The sequence below is a fragment of the Odontesthes bonariensis genome, chromosome 2 (assembly GCF_027942865.1).
Source record: "Odontesthes bonariensis isolate fOdoBon6 chromosome 2, fOdoBon6.hap1, whole genome shotgun sequence".
Lineage (NCBI taxonomy): Eukaryota > Metazoa > Chordata > Actinopteri > Atheriniformes > Atherinopsidae > Odontesthes > Odontesthes bonariensis.
This window is the reverse complement of record NC_134507.1, coordinates 38,211,688-38,227,320: the sequence shown is the minus strand read 5'-3', so window position 1 is coordinate 38,227,320 and position 15,633 is coordinate 38,211,688. Positions and strand designations below refer to the sequence as shown.

Here is a 15,633-nt window from a genome sequence, read left to right as displayed (position 1 = left end):
GATGGCAGGCGAGCTGGCAGGCTGGCACACAAGCAGATCCGGAAACTGAACAAAAACAGATTTATATTAGCAACAGATAGAGTACTAGACTGTGCTCGGCTAGAAGTCACTTCTGACAAACCGTGAGACAGAATGATGATCCGCAAGGCAAGGCAAGGCAATTTTATTTATAGAGCACAATTCGTACACAGGGTAATTCAAAGTGCTTTACAGCTACATAAAATCACAAGAAGGCAATAAAATCATTAAAAAGAAATAAAAAATAAAAAAAACATTAAAAATAATCATTAATTAATTAATTAGAGTAACATAGGCACTTACATATAGCGGTATACAATGCTGTGATCATTAAACATGTTTGTATACACCCTTAGATACAGATTATATTTTTATGTTTTAAGAACAAACGATTGCAGAAAAAAAAGGCCAAATAGACTATACAATGAAAAAGGATTTATGACAAGATGATTAAACTGTCCGCATAAACATAACAGATAAATTACATAAATAATAGAAAAAAATTAAATTAAATAAATAAAAGAAGAAAGGAGGGGGGGTTATGTTGTTGCAAAAAAAATCCATAAATGGTTGCCATTTACTGTAAAATTTGCTCAAGTTTCTTCTACTTGAATATCTAATTTTCTCTACTTTCAAAAATGACATAGTCTCTTTGATCCATTGTGTTCTGGATTTCCAATTCAGAAGGAGGTGGCGTTTAGCGATTACAGAGGTAAAAGCTATTACTTCCAATTCTTTAGCGGAGTATAGGGTATAGTCTTCTGGAAGACCAAAAATGCCAGTATGTGGTGAAGTGTGAATAGTCCTTGAGAGTACCTTGGACATGGTGTTGAAGTAAATTTGCCAAAAATTCGTAAGAGCTGGACAAGAGAAAAACATATGCGTAAGATTGCAGGGTGAGCCTCCGCATCTGTCACAGACATCTACCATATTTTGGAAAATCTGTGCCAACCTTGTTTTCGAATAATGGCATCTAAATAAAACTTTAAATTGTATTAAGGTCAAACGGGCACAAACAGAGGTTTTGTGAATGACTTTAAGTGCAGATTCCCACCAGCTTTGATCAAAAATCACTCCCAGCTCACGCTCCCAGGTCTCCTTTGTGTTGGTGGATAAATGATCATCGTAAGATTGGATGGAATTGTAAACTTTTGAGATTAAAGACCTTTTTGAAGGATTAACTTGTAAGAGTTCACCCCAAAAGATGAGAGGGTGGAAGATTGAATTGAGTAACCAGGTCTGCGAAAGAACAAAAGATCTCTTCCTCATAGAAATCCTCAAAACATTTCAGTCCCTTATCATGCCATAAGGAGAAAGTGGAATCAGTAAACGCGGTTTTAAAAACAGGGTTCTTTAACAATGGGGTTAAAGCTGTGGGAGCAGTAAATTTAAACTGTTTCCTAAACTGAAACCAAATCTTGAGTGTTGCAATAACCACAGGGTTGAAGGCAAGGCCAGAGGGGTTAGCGGTCGTTGGGCCGGTCAGTAAAGCAGAAAGAGAGACTGGGGGACACGACTGTGCTTCCAGCTGATACCAAGGTACATCAATTGACTTGGACCAGAGTATAATTTTAGCTATGTTTGCAGCCCAGTAGTAGAATTGAAAATTTGGCAGAGAGAGGCCGCCATAGACTTACAGTTCTGAAGTACTTTTTGTCTAACTCTAGGTATCTTGCCATTCCACAAAAAATGACAAATAATTGAGTCAACTGTTTTAAAAAAACTTTTTGGTAAAAATATAGGCAAACATTGAAAAAGAAATAGAAATTTTGGCAGAACATTCATCTTCACAGTATTTATTCTCCCAATCAAAGAGAGAGGAAGGGAACCCCATTTTTGAAAGTCTGCCTTAAAGCTGCAGTAGGCAGGTTTTCAAAATTGCGAGTCTAAAGTCGGAAAATTCGAACTGATACAACTTTCAGGTCCCTCCCCCAACCTCTAACAAGCTCCGAATCGCCCCCCCAAACCCCTCCCCCTCTGTGGACGAGGTTGTGCACGTGAGTTCACACCAGTGTGAGCGCACACAAGCTGGGGCAGACTCACGCTCAGCAGCGTGTGCACAAGCTGTGATTGACAGGTAGGATTCCTCCACCCTAACTTGATTGGTTAAAAACAGCCGGGAGCGCTCGGTTTTTGCAAGCATGATTACAGGCTTCAGAGGGAGCTACAGATTTCGTTATTTTTTCTAAACAGCCTATTTAATATTCTACTTCCAGAATCCCATGACAGTTCAAGCTAATATGACTAAAAAAAAGTTGCCTACTGCCGCTTTAATCTCGGCTAAAAGGGGGGATACATTTTCAGAATAAAGAGATTTGAACGACCTGGCTATGTTAACCCCAAGATACCTAAATCCCGAAGGGCTCAATTTGAAAGGGATGTCTGACTGGGAGAGTTGCATCGCTAGTTTATTGACAGGATAACATTCACTCTTGGCAACGTTAACTTTATATCCTGAAAACCGTCCGAATCTACAAAAGAGTGAAATAATGGCGGGGCAGTCTCCTACTGGATTTGTGACGTAAAGTAGCAGGTCATCGGCATATAACGATAATTTCAAATCTGTGTGAGTCCTGGTGATGCCATCAAAGATGAGAGAGGTCCTCAAGTACATAGACAATGGCTCTATTGCAAGTGCAAACAAGAGAGGAGAAAGGGGGCAACCCTGTCTACAACCTCTATTTATTAAAAAATAACCGGATTGAGTGTTATTAGTGGTAATATTGGCACAGGGGAGTGTATAGAGAAGGCGTAACCATGATATAAGAATTTCACCAAATCCGAATTTAGCGAAGACTAAAAATAAATAATACCATTCAACTCGATCGAACGCCTTTTCAGCGTCGATCGATATCACTACTTCAGGTGCGGTTGATGTTTCTTTCGAGTAGATTATGTTAAGCAAAGTGCGAACATTATAGAGCTGACGCCCCTTTATAAAGCCAGTCTGTTCCTTAGAAATTATTGTTGGAAGGACCTTTTCAAGTCGCCGGCCAAGGCCTTTGCAAGAATCTTTGTGTCGACGTTCATTAAGGAGATTGGCCTATAGGAGGTACAAATATCAGCATCTTTGTCCTTTTTTAAGAGAACATTAATAGAGGCTTGTCTCAATGTAGGGGGAAGAGAGCCGAGTGATAAAGATTCAGAATAAACAGAGTGAAGTAATGGAGTAAGTTTGACCTGAAAAGCTTTAAAAAACTCGACCGGAAACCTGTCTGGTCCCGGGGCTTTATTAGTTTGCATGCTTTGTAAAGCTGAGTTTAATTCCTGAATGGTCAGAGCAGAGTCTAGTTGTTGAACCAATTCTGGATTTGTGGAAGGAAACTGAAGTTCGTCTAAAAACCTGTGCATATCAGCCGAATCTGATGAAACTTCAGACTTGTACAAGGATTCATAAAAAGACGAAAAGACAGAGTTAATAACATCTGGGTCCTCCTGCAAGGCTCCGGATCCATCCTTAATGCGAGGTATTAGACGCGAAGCTGCTTGACGACGTAACTGGTGAACTAGCAACCTACCAGACTTGTCGCCATGTTCATAATATTTGGAACGGGAATGAAGCAACAGGTGCTCCGCCTCGTTAGTTGTGATAAGATCTAGCTCAGTTTGTAAGGTCACGCGACGCTTTAAAAGATCGTCAGATGGGGTGGTCGCAAGCTGTTGGTCCACTGATTCTAAGTCAGATGAGAGTTTCTGAATAGTTGAGGTCCTTAATTTCCTTATGTGTGCAGAGTATGAAATTATCTGACCTCGCAAATATGCTTTTAAGGATTCCCATAGTAGTGCTTTAGAGATCGGTTCCGAATCAGATTGGTTAAGAGCAGTAAAATCCTCTATAGCACGAGTAATAAACTTATGAAATTTGTCATCTGATAGAAGTGAAGTGTTAAATCGCCACTGGGTGGGATAGCGAGGTCCGGAGGAGATCTGAGTGAGTGATCTGAGACAATAATTGGGTGATACGTGACATTTGTTACTTTTGGTATAAGTTTAGCGTCTATGCGAGAAAAAGTCTTGTGCACATGCGAATAAAAAGAGTATTGCTTACTGCTCGGATTACGAAATCTCCAGGGGTCGACATAGCCATTGCTAGACATGAAATTGCAAAGAGCCTTGGCCATTAGTGATTGGGTTGAGCCAGGTTTAGAACGGTCTAATTGAGGGTCAATAGCACAGTTTATGTCCCCTCCAAGAATAAAAAAACAGTCACTCAGAGAGGGCAGGCTTTTAAACAACTTGTTCATAAAACAAGGATTATCAAAATTTGGTGCATATACATTAACTAATAGGACAGGCTCACGAAACAAAGTACCTGAAATTATCAGATATCTTCCATCGCTGTCAGAAATGATATTAGTCAGGGTGAATGGGACAGATTTACCGATCAAGATGGCAACCCCTCTGGCCTTTGAGTTGAAACTAGAGTGGAATACCTCAGATACCCAGGGACATTTCAGTCTGACTTGATCTTAATTCCTCATGTGGGTTTCCTGCAAAAACACAATGTCAGGTTTCAAGCGCTTCAAATGGGAGAACACCCTACATCGCTTAACAGCGCCCCCTAGACCTTTAATATTCCAGCTGATAAATCTTACATTTGAACTTGAGACATTACCCATACGAAATGGGAATTAAGATAACCCCACACTCCAGGGATAAAGCGGAAAAAGAAAAGGAAGAGAAAAAACAAACAAAAAACAAAAATAAATTGACTTATCGAACTCACCCAAAATCCCACACCCTCCCCCCAGAGCACCTACCACTATCCCATCCCCAAATGATAGGATACCAGTGCTAACTCCACACGGAGTCATGAACCAAAAGAACAAACTCACGGCTTTGGACCAAAGAGTCGTCGTCACCTTGCTCCGACTTGATCGGAGCTCCCGGAAACATTTAGAAAAAAAAAAAAAAAAAAAAATGTATAGTTAAAGATAGGGCTTAAGTATTGAACAACACAAGACTCAGAACCATCTAGGAAATCTGTGCATACATACGCATGTTGACTGGTTATTAGAGCAATAGGGGTTAAGGTGCCATTTATATAAAAATTAACTGAACATGTCTAAAGTAATGGTATATTATTCAAAACCTTTTAGTAGACCGTGTTGTTAAAAACCTTTCAGCACTACTTTTTTTATTTAAGTAACTTAACTGCAATGACACCTACACCCAAACCTGCGCTTCAATAACTGTGCAGTAACAAACCCAGGTCTACTTGAGTGTTTTCACAAAAGCTGCGGCTTCCTTAGGCGATGTAAATTCACTTGTGACATCCCCTCTGGTGACTCTGGTGATGTAACAGCCCAAACCTTATGTCAGGAATGCCCCTGAGCTGGCGTCTGATGTCACTGAAGGCTGCACGGGCTTTGGCTGTGCGTGTGGTGTAGTCTGGGAAGATGGAGATAGTCGAGTCCTTCACCTTGAACTGCCGCTGGGTTCTGCCACGTTGCAGGATATCGGCACAGTCTGCATAGTAATGTAAACGTGCTATTATGGGACGGGGGCGCTCACCGGGTTTTGGTTTAGGCTGTAGGGATCGATGCGCACGGTCCACAACTAGCTCTTTTCCTATGTCGAGAGCGTCTTTCAGCAAGGTGGAAACTGTGGACGCGTCAACCGTGCCGTGTTCCTCGGGTAGTCCTATTATCCTGATGTTGTTACGGCGAGACCTCGCCTCCAAATCTTCACATCTACCGTCAAGAGCAACAACCTGGGCCGAAAGTTTGTCCACCTTACTTTTGAGTGAAACCACATCGTCAGTGCATGACGACAGCGAGCCCTCCATGTCAGTCACAGTTACCTTAAGACCATCCACCTCCGATCGGAAAGACGCCATGTTAGCATTTAGCTCTGCCTTCACACTCTGCGGCTCGGACTTCACCTGAGCAAAGTTAACCGTCATTGCCGTCTTAAAAATGCCTACCATCTCTTCTCGAAGAGCGGCGAGGAGTTCAGCCTTGAAGTCCGCAGAAGTTATGCTCGAAACGGTGGTAGCTTCCTCTGGAGGGGTGGCCGCATCACTCCCAGGGGGTACAGCCGTAGGTGTAGGCTTCGTTAGCGTAGCCGCCGAGTTGTTAGCATGTTTCTGTTTTGCTGGCATTTTGGCACGTAATGTAGTCGCAAGGAGCTTGTGGAGTCAAAATGTAATAATATAAAGTTCGCGAAAAAGCCCTATATGTTCATTTAAGAGAGTTTCTCAGGAGCTCCCGCAGGCATGTCTTACTCCATCAGTTGCTAAGCCGGAAGTCTCCAGCCTGGATTTAAACATTGTCAGAGTTGAGGCCTGCCTCACGTCTTCTGGAAGGCTGTTCCAGATTTTAGGAGCATAAAACTGAAACGCGGCCTCACCTTGTTTAGTCCTGACTCTGGGCACCAGCAGGAGACCCCTCCCTGAGGTTCTCAGAGTCCCAGTTAGTTCATATGGCTCTGACATGTCAGAGATGTACTTTGGCGCTAGACCATGAAGAGACTTGTACATGAGCAGAGCTGTTTTAAAGTCTATTCTCTGAGCGACAGGAAGCCAGTGCAGAGACCTGAGTACTGGACTAATATGGTCGTATTTCCTGGTTCTAGTCAGGACTCGAGCAGCAGCATTCTGGATGTACTGCAACTGTCTTACAGCCCGTTTAGAGAGCCCCGTGAGCAGGCCGTTACAGTAGTCTAACCTGCTGGAGACAAACGCATGGATCAGTCTTTCTAAGTCTGGTTTAGACACTATTCCTTTGATTCTGGCAATGTTTTTTAGATGGTAAAAAGCTGCCGATGTTACTGATTTAATGTGGCTGTTAAAGTTCAGGTCTGAGTCCAATATTACCCCGAGATTTCTAACTTGATTATTAGGTTTTAGAGAGAGAGTCTCAATGTGACTGATAACACTTTCTCTTTGTTTCTGTGGGCCACAGACAATGATTTCAGTTTTGTCTGAGTTTAGCTGGAGAAAATTGTTTTGCATCCACACACTGATCTGTTCGATGCAGTGACACAATGTATCTATAGGCCCGTGTTCTCCTGCCATCAGTGACACGTAGATCTGAGTGTCATCTGCATAGTTTTGGTAGGACACATTATAGCTGCGTATTAGTTGGCCTAGTGGAAGCATGTACAGATTGAACAATACGGGTCCCAGGATTGACCCCTGGGGAACCCCACAGGTCATAGCCATTTGGTCTGAGACACAGTTACCAATTTCAACAAAATATTTCCTGTCCTCCAGATAGGACTTGAACCAGTTTAAAGCACGACCAGAGATTCCCACCCAGTCTTCTAACCTCTGTAATAAGATCGCATGGTCAACTGTGACAAATGCAGCACTCAGGTCCAGCAGAACTAAGACTGTGACTTTACTTGCATCTGTGTTCAGGCGGATGTCATTTGTCACCTTGATCAGAGCTGTCTCAGTGCTGTGGTGGGGCCTAAAGCCTGATTGGAAAGTTTCAAAAGCATTGGGGCGGCCGTGGCTCAGTGGTTAGAGTCGGTCGTCCAATAACTGGAAGGTTGGCCGTTTGATTCCCACTCTCGCCACTCAAAAAAAAAAAAAAAAAAGATTTGTGGAACTGATGGCTGGAGGGGTGTCAGTCCACCTCCTTGTCATGGCTGAGGTGCCCTTGAGCAAGGCACTGTACCCCCCATGCTCCCTGGGTGCTTCATGGCTGCCCACCGCTCCAGGTTGGCATCTGTCTCTGAGTGTGTGACCATATGCATGTGTGTGTCAACAGGTGCCAACCTGGATGGGTTAAAAGCGGAGGACAAATTTCATGTGTATGCATGACCAATAAATCAGATCTTAATCTTGTTAGACAGGAGAAAGTCACTAAGCTGTTGGTATATAACTTTTTCTAGGACTTTGCCTAAGAATGGCAGGTTTGATATGGGCCGGTAGTTGTTCAGTACTGTGGCATCAAGATTGCTCTTCTTTAGAATGGACTTAATGACAGCAGTTTTTAAGGCCTTTGGAAATGTTCCAGTCTGGAGTGAGATGTTGACGAGATGAGCGAGTTGTGGTAACAAACTGCTCAGCACAGACTTTAGGAATCTAGTGGGCAACTCATCAAGGCAGCACGTTGATGATCTCAGACTGCAGATGATCTCTTCGACTGTTTTGTCAGTAACAGGTGTGAAATGTGTCAGCTCTAGGTGTCTAGCTGGCTGCAGAGTAGTTATTTGTGTTGTGGAAATTATTGCATTTTTAATGCCTTGAACTTTGTCATTAAAGAATATTGCAAACTCCTTAAACTTGGATGTAGAAATGAGTTCTAAAGGCAGTGAAACTGGAGGGTTTGTTAATCTGTTTACTGTAGCAAACAGGACACGAGAGTTGTAACTGCAGTTTTTGATGAGTTCAGAAAAATAACTCTCCCTCGTTCTACGCAAAGTCTGCTTGAACACACATAGCTTTTCTTTGTAAGTCTCATAATGAACCTAGAGCTTTGACTTGCGCCATTTTCGTTCGGCTCTCCGGCACTCCCTTTTCTGTGCCCTGACCGACTCTTCTTTCCTCCATGGCGCCCTTTGCCTACTTTTAACCATTCTAACCTTGACAGGAGCAATGGTGTCCAAAACATTTAAGAGACTTGATGTGTAAGAGTTCAACACATCATCAACATTAGAAGATGGGGTCTTCTCAAACCTAATCATTTCCATAAACTGTGTCCCTGTTCTGTCATTCATGAGTCTTCCCCGAACAACTGCAGACCCAGCTGCTGGTTTGGGTGTAACAGACAGGTCGAAGAAAACACAGAAATGATCAGATAAAGCAACATCGACGACATCCACATTTGAAATAACAACACCCCTTGAAAAGAGCACATCTAGAGTGTGCCCTCTGTTGTGGGTGGGCTTAGTCACATGCAGTTAGACCAAACATTTCAAGGAAAGCAGTGAGCTCTTTAGCTTCCTTGTTATGGGCTACATCCACATGCACATTCAAGTCCCCTGTTATGACTAAACAGTCAAAAGCAGTGCACACAACTGAAAGTAGTTCAGTAAAATCATCAATAAAACAATTCTGTGGTGGTTTGTAAATGGTGATATAAAGTATAGAAGATTGTTTTATCTCCATTTTGAATGACACATATTCAAATGATGAAAAAACCTCAAATGACAACTTGTGGGTGGGTATATTGTCCCTGAACATGGCACAAACACCCCCACCCCTCTGGTTTTCTCGTGTTTCAGACACAAAATTGAAGTGAGGTGGACTAGACTCAATCAGAAGGATATTCCACAAAGCTGGCTTAGCGGAAAGCCTTGCTTTTCTCGCTACTTCTGGCTAAACTTAGAGAGAGTTCCGTTCCACGAACGTGGCTTATTTGAATGCCCGCTGAGTAACCATGGTAACTTATGCTGCTGAACGAGCCTTCTCCTGGGCAGGCTAAAGTTGAAGCTTAGCTTAGCTGCAACTCAAAGAATGTCCGACTGGCTGAAACAGACTCCCGAAAGAAATGTTCACCTCGAATTCTGCGCTCCCGCAACTCATGTCTTGTCTAAAAAACGAAACAAAAACTGTGGTTATCATATCACCACTTTCACTGTCTCGAAAAATCAATCAGTCGCTGCCAGTGCAACTAAAGAAACGCAACTATACACACGTATTGAGCATGAAATTAAATGAGAGAGAACATGGTACTCATTAAAACTAATCAATACCTAACAAACATCCAATTTACACACACGTAGGACCAGACTCAGAAAAATGGGGGACAGGTAATAATGTTAATGATACAAATTATTGAAAGCTCCTTTCAAAACAGTCAAGGACACTGTACAAACAAGATATTAGATAAAACGCAGGAATTAAAACATCATACCATATTAAAAATACACAGAACGGAGCAATCACTGGAGGTAAGCACACTTGAACGGATGGGTTTTGAGTTAACAGAGGGATTGGAGGGTTGCTGCTCCACATTTACAGTAGCTGATAATGTAAAACAACCTACTGGTTGAAGTATTTGCATTAAGTTCATCATCTCCCTCAGGCTTCCCTAATGTTATTGGTGCACTACACTGTACCCATGCACACATCCAGGCCCCTGCTGGACCCGTGGAGGCTGACTACGTAAACTGAAAATTTTTCCATATCCTAAATGTACAGGTACATACATAATTGTCCATAGACTCTGAACTGGATTTCTCATTTTGAAAAACACCACATCAACCCCTTTGAGTAATGCTGAGCAATGTTACATTTATGCCCTGTGAAACCTCATCATTGACTTCTATCCTACAGATAGCATACAGATGATCTGTGATGGAGCTCATTTCATTTCCAACATTGAGGCTAAATGGCTAACTTCTGACAGAGCCATCTTAAATTTGATAGTATACTTCATATTTTATACATTTTGTCTTGTAGACAACTTTTCAGGCTGAATTCTTTTCTTATTTGAGTCCGGGCAGGTTCTAGTGCCTGAAAGGACTCACTTTCTCCTGAAACAGTGAGGGACCTATACAGGGACACATATTTCCATTGATCCTTATTGTTGTGACCTTTGAGTTAGAACTTCTTTTCATAATTTAGCATTGACACAGTAGCAGTTTAAGTCAGAGCAAGTGTAAGAAGGCTAAATGGAGAGAGATGATTTATAACTTTCCACACGTTTAGGTCATGGCACCCCACTGTGAATATAAATGTAAAAAACACATTTCTAACACTTTGCATGAACCGTACAATAATGACAAGTTTGAGTTCAAGTTGTGTTGAATTGTTTAATTATTATTACATGTTTCAATTCTCTTACATGTTTCAATTCTCTCCTCTCCAGTTTCATAATCTCTAGCTTGATCTTTTTTATTTTCAGTTTCTTGTGTTCCATATCTAGTTTGGTGCTCTCTTTATTGGACAAACACATTTCTTCAAAGGCTACTTACCACTCTGAAATATGTTTCTGTACTTTACCTTCACCTGCTGCCAGGTACGCTTTTGGCTGTTAAGATTGCTCCTGTTGAGATGTAACAGTGAAAAATTAATATGTGGGTCACACACAGGATAATATAGTCACAAAGTATGATGATGCGTGTCGATTATTGGGTTATTAATAAACTGAGCAGGGCCAGTATATGTGTGCTGTACATCTCATACAGAGACAATTCAGCTTGCCTCTGGATAACCTCACGACCTGCAGCAGCCAATCAGATCCCTGCTGGCTGTGTTGGCATGGTGACAGAGGTCAGAGGGTTCACTGACCCACAGAAGGAGGAGTACTTCAGGAAGAGATTCAGAGATAAGAAGCAGGCCAGCAGGATCATCTCCCACATCCAGACATCCCGAAGCCTCCACATCATGTGCCACATCCCGGTCTTCTGCTGGATCACTGCTACAGTTCTGGAGGATGTGTTGGAAACCAGAGAGGGAGCAGAGCTGCCCAGCACCCTGACTGAGATGTACATCCACTTCCTGGTGGTTCAGGCCAAACTGAAGAAGCTCAAGTATGATGGAGGAGCTGAGACAGATCCACACTGGAGTCCAGAGAGCAGGAAGATGATTGAGTCTCTGGGAAAACTGGCTTTTGAGCAGCTGCAGAAAGGAAACCTGATCTTCTATGAATCAGACCTGACAGAGTGTGGTATCGATATCTCAGCAGCCTCAGTGTACTCAGGAATGTTCACAGAGATCTTTAAAGAGGAGAGAGGGCTGTACCAGGAGAAGGTGTTCTGCTTCATCCATCTGAGTGTTCAGGAGTTTCTGGCTGCTCTTCATGTGCATCTGACCTTCATCAACTCTGGAGTTAATCTCATGGGAGAAGAAGAAACAACCTACAACACCTTTAGATCAAGCAAAGGGACTGTCTTCTACCAGAGTGCTGTGAACAAGACCTTACAGAGTCCAAATGGACACCTGGACCTGTTCCTCCGCTTCCTCCTGGGTCTTTCCCTGCAGACCAATCAGAGGCTCCTACGAGGCCTGCTGACACAGACAGGAAGTAGCTCACAGACCAATCAGAGGCTCCTACGAGGCCTGCTGACACAGACAGGAAGTAGCTCACAGACCAATCAGGAAACAGTCGACTACATCAAGAAGAAGATCAGTGAGGATCTGTCTGCAGAGAGAAGCATCAATCTGTTCCACTGTCTGAATGAACTGAATGATCGTTCTCTGGTGGAGGAGATCCAACAGGCCCTGAGTTCAGGAAGTCTCTCCACAGATAACCTGTCTCCTGCTCAGTGGTCGGCTCTGGTCTTCATCTTACTGTCATCAGGAAAAGATCTGGATGAGTTTGACCTGAAGAAATACTCTTCTTCAGAGGAGGCTCTTCTGAGGCTGCTGCCAGTGGTCAAAGCCTCCAACAAAGCTGTGTACGTACAAACATAGATATATTTCTTTATAAATACATTGTTTACTTATTAACAGAGAAAAAAAACTCTATTTAGCTTTTTTTATTTTATGTTTTTACTTTATTTCCATGGACATATAAACAGAAACAAACAGGGAAACAGAATTCTTCCACTAATCAAATTCAAATGTAGTTTGATGGATTAATGGATCAAGTTATTTCCTTCCATCTCATTTCCTCCTCAGACTGAGTGGCTGTAACCTCTCAGAGAGAAGCTGTGCAGCTCTGTCCTCAGTTCTCAGCTCCCAGTCCTCCAGCCCGACAGAACTGGACCTGAGTAACAACAAGCTGCAGGATTCAGGAGTGAAGCAGCTTTCTGCTGGACTGAAGAGTCCAAACTGCAGACTGAAAAAACTCAGGTAAGGATTCATGACCTTTTCAGCTGAGAGCTGATATAATTCTGGCTTAAATGGATTAAAAACAGCTTCCAGGTACCTTGATCAATGAAACAGGTTGATCTGTTCTGCCTTTTGATTATCTGGCTTAAATAACTCTGATAATGAAACATAACACACACAGCTTAAAGAAATACCAAAGTGCTCTTTTACTTTAACTCCTTTCCATTCCTGTAGATTTGTCCTCAAACACAGATCCATCACATACCCAAAGTAAACTACTTTACAGAAATATGAGCTGTTTTTCCCTCTAAATGTGAGCATCAAACCTCCTTGAAATGTGGACTCACTGCACTGGAACAGAGTGATGATATCTGTATGTTTGGTTTGAGGTGAACCTGAGCCTTTGTGAAGGCGACTGTGAATTAGACAGATGTGGAGCCTCTGGTTTGCTGCCATTTAACGGGCGACAAAGCCACATGATCCTTTAGTGAATCAGAAGCTGAATGTATTTCCCAAACACACAGAATCCTTCTAAGTGTTACTGGAAGTGAATAAGACATGTTTGAACACACTGGGAAAAAAATCATGTCCAAGTGACTTTTATAAACAGATGCCTGTAGATGACTAAAATCAGGATCTGCAAGTCGTACTGCTCACCAAGTCTGACTCCTAATATTAAAATGGAACAAAAAAGGATATTTTACAGCTTTTTATCAGACAGATAAAGACAGCTCTCCAACAACAGCTCCCCACAGTCCACAGAAATGTTGCTGTTTTTATGAGATATTTCCTCCCCAGACTCCTCAGTCATGATGACTGCATGTTTTCAGTATGTCAGGAAAATGAATAAGAATACTCAGGAATACGGTCTGAAGTTCAAAAGCAGAGGACATTAATTATCCTGCAGCAAGAGAACGTTTACATACAGAAGCTGTGATGCAAATGTTCAGAGATGCAGAGTTCTCAGGAAGCTTTTATAGGGCAGAGAAGACGGGTGCTTGCGTCTATGCATGAGACATTTCCTTCTGTCCTGCGGGGAGCAGATAGTGGTGTTGATACCGCCCAGGCTGTGGGACACTCAGTTCTTAGAGCGGTCAGTGGTGATCTCCAGAGTGCAGCTATTAATCTCATGCATACGTCAACTTAAGCAGTTACACAGAAGTAGAAATGATAATGTGAGCATAAAGGATCAGATTTTTTCTATCACAGTAAGTCCTGAAGTGTAGATTTAGTTTTGCTGTCCGTTTTGAACATGAGAAACTCTGAAAATAAATAAATAAATAAATAAATAAATAACCAAAGTTCAGTTTAAGCTTTTTAAATGTACTTCTTTCTGGAAACTTTTTAAAGTGAGTCAAAGTAAGAGAAAAACAAGTTGTCCTTTCTGTATTAATATCTTGGAAGAAAGGTCTGTCAGTCCTACAGAAAGCATGGCGGTCTGCAGAGTGGTAAGAGTCGGTCATTCAATAACCGGAAGGTTGGTGGTTCGATTCCCACTCTCGCCACTCAAAAATTGGTGGAACTGATAGCTGGAGGGGTGTCAGTCCACCTCCTTGTCACGGTCGAGGGGCCCTTGAGCAAGGCACCGTACCCCCATGCTCCCCGGGCGCTGAATTGCTGCCCACCGCTCCAGGTTGGCATCTGTCTCTCTGTGCGTGTGCGTGTGCGTGTGCGTGTGCGTGTGCGTGTGCGTGTGCGTGTGCGTGTGCGTGTGCGTGTGCGTGTGCGTGTCAACAGGTGCCAACCTGGATGGGTTAAAAGCGGAGGACAAATTTCGTGTGTATGCATGTATGCATGACCAATAAATCTGATCTTAAATCTTAAAAATCTTAAAAGAGTGACACACAAAGGCTGCAGCTACAGAGCTCGGCTTGGGTTAGAGGAGAGTAACATGAAATATTTCCACATGCTAAGTTGGAGTTTAAAGGTTTATTGAGGGAACAAGGGAATCAAAAAGACAAGATAAACCTGAGGAATTTAGGGCAGAAGGGCCAAAAGAGCCAATCCTTGCTGGGTGATGACACACTCGACTTTGCATGAAGGAGGGAGGTTGAGTGACTTCTCCAGAGGCCGAGGGCCTTAAAGGGGAAGTTCGGTTTTTTTAAACCTGAACTTTATTTCTGGCATAAAATACGTTCATCTACTCACCGATAACAGTTTGGTGAAAGTCGCCGTCCTTCGGACGCTATTTATATCACTCGAGATCCACGTATATCCATATAACGGGAGTGAACCGGGCTTAGACAATACAGGGGGATGACATCATCGGCGCGTGCCGCGCCACTAGACGCGTGCATAGAAAGCCCCAAATAACAACAGCTCTGAGCTAACAGTGAAATAGTACGCGTTCATTCAGTCATTGGTCTTAAAGTATTGGTGAAATAAAGACAGATAATGCCTTATTTAGAGGCTGTATTGTCTGCCCGGTTCACTCCAGCAAAACAGCTGACTGTCAGTGTGAGAAGATGCTTTGCTCACATGGTGTTCTTTGCTGAGCTGAGATCATCACTAACAAAACAGGATGAGCCAATAACAGCAGAAGATACATATTTTAGTTTCTGCTTTGGTAGCGAGCATCTGTACTGATCTGCTCATTAGTCCAGATTTCCTGAAGATGAGTCTCTCAGTGGAGCTGCTGCCGGCTGTGTTTCTGTCTGCTTCTAAATCATGTGACTCTGATGGAAGCTGGGATGTTTAAAGACTGAACGGAAACACTGAACTTAACACTCTGACTCCTCCTTGACTTCAGCTTTGTAGCTTCCTGCTGGAGATGGGGGAGGTCTCCCAACCATCAGCCTCAAACTCCACTGATTCTGATAGTTAGTCAAAGCGTCCATCAGCATCCATTAATCAGCCAAACTGATCAATCTGTCCACCTCTGGATGCTTCCAAGTTCCTCCTGACATGTTTGTTTTCTTTGAAACTTGAATCATTTGGCTGCA

General features: G+C 42.7%; 1 pseudogene; it reads left to right on the top strand.

The window, feature by feature from the left end:
• The window catches only part of LOC142388029 (NLR family CARD domain-containing protein 3-like), a 483,074-nt pseudogene extending 470,109 nt beyond the window's left edge, over positions 1-12,965 (top strand).
• Positions 12,966-15,633: the final 2,668 nt, after the last annotated feature.